Source organism: Siphateles boraxobius, unplaced genomic scaffold, assembly GCF_051911475.1.
Source record: "Siphateles boraxobius isolate OS27281-9 unplaced genomic scaffold, OSU_SipBor_1 66, whole genome shotgun sequence".
Lineage (NCBI taxonomy): Eukaryota > Metazoa > Chordata > Actinopteri > Cypriniformes > Leuciscidae > Siphateles > Siphateles boraxobius.
In genome coordinates this window covers 32911193-32918112 of record NW_027509193.1, presented here as the reverse complement: position 1 = coordinate 32918112, position 6920 = coordinate 32911193, and the positions used below count along the sequence as shown (strand labels likewise).

General features: G+C 39.4%; 1 long non-coding RNA gene across 1 annotated transcript; it reads right to left on the bottom strand.

The window, feature by feature from the left end:
- Nucleotides 1–3075: 3075 nt before the first annotated feature.
- LOC143722497 (uncharacterized) lies at nucleotides 3076–6111 on the bottom strand. Its single transcript, XR_013196909.1, has 3 exons — nucleotides 6035–6111; nucleotides 5825–5851; nucleotides 3076–3276 (listed from the first exon to the last, which is right to left on the bottom strand). It is a non-coding gene; the product is annotated as an uncharacterized LOC143722497 (long non-coding RNA).
- Nucleotides 6112–6920: the final 809 nt, after the last annotated feature.

The window sequence follows — 6920 nt, the reverse complement described above, 5'->3', positions numbered from 1 at the left end:
GCCTTCTCTAAAATTTTGGACACAAATGGAAGTTTAGAAATCGGGCGATAATTTGAAAGAACTGAAATGTCCAGATTTTGTTTTTTGATAAGGGGCTGCACCACAGCCTCTTTAAAACAAAGTGGCACATAACCAGAAGTAAGACTACTGTTTATAATTGCTTGAATGTGTGGTCCAATAGTGTTCCATACCTCTTTAAAAATACATGGTGGGATGATATCACTGGGACAGATTGAAGGTTTTAAATGTGTAACAATATCATTAAGGGCCAAGACGGAAACAGGCTCAAACTCAATGAGGACTGCAGCACACTCTATGGAAATGGAAGGATCAAAGGTTGGAGGTGAAATGCTAGCTCTAATAGTGGTAATCTTTTCCACAAAAAAGTGGAGGAATTTTTTACAGGCCAAAGTAGATTCTTCCTGCATTATATATTGGGAGGTATGAAGAACAGAATTAATTGTTCTAAAAAGAACATGAGGTTTATGGCCATTTTTATCGATAACATCAGAGAGGTATTTAGCCTTTTCAGTTTTAACAATTCTCTGATAATTACGCCAACAATCCTTTAGGATATCATAAAAAACTTGCAATTTATGTTTTTTCCATTGGCGTTCAGCTTTCCTACACTTTTGCCTAGCCGCTCGAGTTAAGTCATTAATCCATGGTTCAGAATTAGGTTTGGAGCGCCTGGGCTTTAGTGGTGCAATTTTATCAAGAATATTTATACAGGTGGATGAAAAACAGGAAATGAGCTCATCTGTACATAGGAAAGCAGATGACTCTATAGTCTCTGTAACATTACTAAATGCTTCGGAAAATTGTGCAGCAGTAGCAGGTTTAATCATCCTGCGGATACGAGGTGGAGCAGATTGCTTAACAGTATTGTTTGGAAGGGAAACATCAAATAAAATTGGTGCATGGTCAGAAAAAACAGCCTTTTGTATCTCAATATTTAAAATAGGCAAACTGCATGACAAGACAAGATCTAATGTGTGGCCATGAATCTGTGTCGGACCACTTACAAACTGTGTAAGGTTAAAAGAATCTATTAGTTTTAAAAAATCTTTAGCCAATAGATTCGTGGGACAGCATACATGAATATTGATATCTCCTATAATTAAGATCCGGTCATATTTTGGCATAATTTCAGACAATAATTCAGTAAAGTCCCTGATAAAATGCTTGTTATATTTAGGAGGTCGATAGATAAGAGCACACAGAACGGGCTGAAATTTGCCCAATTCAAACATTGTTAACTCAAAGCTCGAAAATGCTATCATTGACAACTGCCTGCAGTTGTATTTTTCCTTAAAAATAACGGCAAGACCTCCTCCTCGACCAGTAGTCCTCGGGGAGTTAAAATATGTGCAGTCCAGCGGTAGAAGTTCAGAAAAAGGGCTCGACTCACCAACATTTAACCAAGTTTCAGTCACGAATAGAAAATCCAAGTTTTGCTGGGAAAAAAACTCCTTTAAAATAAAGGTCTTATTCACCAGTGATCTAGCGTTGACCAGGGCAGCTCTGACAGGAGCAGGGGATCTGGCCATACGAGTTACATAACTCAAAGACCGAAGGTTTCCATGGTTAACACCGCCTTTCCTGGGACGAGGTGAGTGTTGGCGAGAATACTCCATGTCTGAGCCGGCAATTGGTATCAACCAGGTCCCGGTAGGATCAATAGCACGCCAGGATACATAGTAAGCCAAAGGCAAACCAAAGTGACGCCGGGCTCCACGGGCAGAATAGTCCGCTAGGTAAGCTTTCAACTTCACCAGCTGGCCGCTGCGCTTCCCACGGCGTCTCGAGCGTCCACTCCGGACAAGGGAAGCCGGATTGCGTACAAGATGAGCAGGTATGTTTAGCAAGGGGGGAGGGAGAAAAGTTTTCTGACCATCCCAGTCACACTTAGGCGACTTCTCCAAAGCGAGGCGGAAATCGATCAGCGTTTGACGATCATAAACCAGCAGAGAGTCAATACATTGCATAAACAGTGACACAAGCAATAAAATCACGAATAATTTGCTCTGCACCAGACGGCCGGCCACAAACACTGGCGCCATCTTGATTCAGATGTTCAGAACATTCATGATTACTTACAAAGCACTAAATGGTTTAGCTCCCCAGTACTTGAGCGAGCTCTTAACGCATTGTAGTCCTTCACGTCTATTGCGATCTCAAAACTCCGACCAGTTGATAATACCTAGAATATATAAATCGACTGCTGGCGGTAGATCCTTTTCCTATTTAGCACCAAAACTTTGGAACAATCTTCCTAACATTGTCCGGGAAGCAGACACAGTCTGTCAGTTCAAAGCTAGACTAAAAACACATCTCTTTGACCTAGCATTCACATAACACTCTATAGACTTCTATAATTCAATATTAGGCTGCTTAGATTAGGTCAGCCGGAACTGTGAACACTTCCCTCAAATCCTGATGTACTCGTTACATCATAAGAAGAATGGCATCTACGCTAATTTTAGTGTCTTTGTCTATCCCGAGGTTTTCCCGCAGCCTGCTGGATCCAGGGCGTTTCCAGATCTGACGAAGGACTTTCGCCTGGACCTGATGACAATGCAGTGCTGAAGTGCCAACTAGCCTCTCCCTATGGAGGATCCCTATACCACTCTACAGATAAAGCGTTGTGGAATTTTTCAGTTCGCGTACCTACCCAAAGTGATAAGATAAAATAAAAATTCTGCATCAAAATTTATAGACAAGTAGTTTGTTTAGGCATGGTTTGTAAGGAATTACAAACCTGCGCACATATGTTGAAACGCACATAACTATAGAATCAAATCTTAATGCGCATGTGAACGCCATCAGCGTCTATCACAGGTTCACGTTTAAAGTCTGTTTAGAGAGAACGGTGTTAACAATGATCATTTAGACATAAGTGAATCAATCAAAACTAACTTTAGCTGGAAAAAACATTTTTCAAGAGCCACTATAAAACCAAACCAATCTCTGTTACCTTAAATTATATCTTTCTCTCTGTAAAGCTGCTTTGAAACAATCTACATTGTTAAAAGCGCTATATAAATGAGGATGACTTGACTTGACTTGACCACTTAGTTTGATCCTTCACCAGAACCTCCAAGTAAAAACTCCCTAAGGAGAATCTGTCCTTTCCAAGGACACCAAGATAATCATCAAACCTGTCTTTTCCCTCATCCACTCCATTCAGTCTGTTTCCACATTTCACTTGTTTCCCATCATCAGACCCGATGAGAAGTGGATGAGCTGAATCAGCATCCAGAGTCACATTCACTGCTGAAAATATTGAAAAGTCTGCCTTACAGATGAGTAAATGATAAAATAAAGACATTAATTATTTTGATAAGAATCATGGTAAATTTAGAACAAGATAATAAAAAATAGAAAATACTGCATTAATTGTAAAAGCAAACTTTGAAGTTGGCTTGAGAAAACCTGAACAGAAAGTCTGAAGTAGTATGGGTGGTTGCTGGTGTGTTGCTAGGTGGTTGCTAGGGTGTTCTGGGTGGTGACTAGAGTATCATCAGTGGTTGCTAGGGTGTTCAGGTTTGTTTCTAGTCCAATTCTATTCTAGATGATTGTTATGTGTTGTGGGTGGTTGCTATGGTGTTCTCAGTGGTTATTAGGATGGTTACTATGGAGTTTTTATAGTTTTTAGCATGTTTTTAACATATTTAGGCAGTTAGGGTGTTCATAATTGCTGGTTCAAGCATAAACCATTCAATCACAATTTAGAGTTCTTTGCACGCACATTCTTAACGTGTGACACGATGCAGTGCATGTTAAATGATGTTATTAAGGTTCTTAACGCAGCAGTAGTTTATGTATTTCTCTTGTGTGTATTTGAGCGACACATTTGTGAGGAACCAACAAAATTTACGTACTTTTGCTATTTCCATTTCATTAACGGCAGACCCACGGAAGATCATCCCTTTAATATTTGGCCACTTCTTTACGATAGAAATGTTACAGCCACTGTAATTTCTTGAACAATAACATGTGGACATCAAAACGCGCAAACTTATGAGGGTTTAAACTTTTATTTTGAAGTCGCCATGAATGAACAGTTTGCAAATTTAGAAACATATTGATGTATTCCCATGTTGGCGTAGGTTTATAGATGATTTACGTTAAAAATCTGGTGAAATGGCGTTCATGAACGTCATAAATAACCCAAACTCACAGCATGCAAAGATGGCATTTGTTAAACGAGCTGCTAAAACGCACATAATATAACACAAAACAAAATAATTGAAAATGTTCTCATAAGATGTCAGGCCACTTCTTCATCTCATCCCCCACTGTATTATAAACCGCAGGTGTGATAAATATGAACTATCATGTTTCATAGTGTTTTGTACGTGCTCCCACAACATGGCTTCTTACCTACGGCTAGCGAAACGGATGTCTAACATATTAGAAGGAAGTTCGTAATCGTATTTACTTCTGCCGTGCAAAATAAGGTGAATAGGTTCTCCTGATGCAGAGATACAAGTCTTGTTAAATCAGAGGCGTCCTCGGTCCAGCAGATTCTGTTTAGTTTTAACTTTCCTCAACACGCTGGCCTGAAAGTTTGTATGTCTAATAAGACCTTGATTATCTGGTTCAGGCGTGTTCAATTGGGTCTGGAGTTGAACTCTGCAGGACTGGACACCCCTGTGCTAAACGGTTGCTAGGGTACTCTGTTTGGTTGCTAGGTAGTGGCTTGGCAGTTGCCAGTGATAATGATACTCCAACGGCTGCTTGTCAGAATGAATGATATAAACCAAGCGCAATCCCTTTATGACATTTAGATTTGAAGATATCCCTCTTTGGGTTTGGGTTGCTAGGGTGGAGCTAGGAAGTGTTGAAGGTGATTCGTGATTGGCTGTTTGCTGCCCAGCCTCATGTTTCTATGACACTTCTATCCCTTGATATCCCATTTGATCTCTTTGAATGGAAGTCTATGGAACTTTTTGCTAGGGTGCTCTGAATGGTTGCTAGGGCTTGATAGCTTCACAATGATCCTGGGAGAATGATTGGTTGACTTAGTGAAATTAGTCACGCCCCCTTGTCTCTATGATAAGCCCCTTTCACACAGTGCGTTGATCCCGGGAAATTGCCGGGAAATTGGCAGAACACCTTCTGTGTGAACGCAAACACGACCCGGGATTGACGCCGGGATCGATGCCGGGTTGGGGACCTAGTAACATTGCCGTGTTCAGTCCCGGAACGCGCGCTGTGTGAACAAAAGCTGTAATCAATGCCGTTTCATAATGATGGCGCTGAAGCCGGGATCGTTCGCCAGTGTGAAACGGTAACGGCACGTAATGCGCTAGTTTATGATCGAATCAGAGAAAAAAAAGTGCACAAGCGTGGTTTCTCCAAAGAGAAATCGCAGTTCGTAAGCAAACTATAGACACTGCTGAGATGTTACATCGATGTCACGTGTCTGTTACATCGATGTCACGTGTCTTTTACGGGATTATTACGGGTTGTGTGTGAACACACTCTCTGATTCCAGAAAATCACTGGCAGTGTGAATGAACCAAAGTCAAACGAACCCGGGTCAAATCACGGGTCACTTTATCCGTGTATTTTACATAATCTCTGTGTGAAAGGGGCTATACTGTGAACCAGTTATGTGGAATACAAAATTCTTATGCAAAAATAGTAGGAAAAACATCCTTGATCATTTAGTTTTTGGATCACTTGATTGCACTTATGCAGTGCATTATACCAAAAACTAAAAAAATATATTAATAAATGCTTGACGATGAAGTTGGGAAATTAAAATAATTAAAATAAATAATTATGTAATTAAAAATTAATAGTTTTTACTCACCCATGTGTTTTATTAAATGTTGTACAGCTAAAATCAGAAAGTATAAACTTATAAAGGCTTCATAACAATTCATCTTTAGACTAAAAAACAGATCAATAATTTTAATAATTATAATAAAATATAATTATAAACATATATGAATGCAAAACGTATTCATTCATTGTTTGGCAAAATAATTCAAATTTTAATAAAAGCATATAAAAAAATCACCTTGTGTTATAATAATCTCCTGACTTTGTAAAAGTTGATCATGTTCTAAACAAAATTCAGAAAAAGAGAAAATAACATTGAAATTACATAATTTTTTATAACTCTGACAAGTTACAATCATTAGTTGTGTTTAAAGGGTGATTGGCTGTTTGCTGCCCACCCTCATGTTTCTATAACACTTCTATCCCAAGATATCCCAGTTGATCTCTTTGAAAGAAAGTCTATGGGACTTGTTGCTAGGGTGCTCTGAATGGTTGCTAGGGCTTGATAGCTTCACAATGATCCTTAGAGACTGATTACTGATAACCTGATTTGGACTGATAACATGATTGTCTGAGTGAAATGAGCCCCACCCCCTTGTCTTTGTGACACTGTGATCCAGTTATGTGTTTCCAGAACCTGCAAGAGTACAAGACCGGCTGTGCAGAAAAGCTGATTCTATAAAGTCCGGCAATTCCATATTCACATGTACTCACACAGCCTGTTAACTATCTTTGGATGTCATCCTTTGTTTTGCGTTTGTAAAAGCATCATCTGTAACTTAATTCTTCATTACATAATGCTTGATGATATTTGTATATATTTGTGATAAATTTATTCCAACCTTTGATTTAATGTAATTTTGGTGATAGCCTTTAGCATAGCCTTTTTTTGGTGTAGCACATAGATGGGTGTAGCAGACCTGCCAACCTGTAGCCTACGAATTTGCGTAGCGGGTACGCATTTTTACCTCAAAGTACGCTGTTAAGCTATGTTTGTCACTCTAAACTACGCAAAAACCTGGTGACGCGCCTCAGAAGAGTTCGACCAATCATAGCGCTGGGTTCATTCCCCAAATAGCAAGTGGGGATGATTGACAAATGCGTATGGCTTATCATTAAAAAGA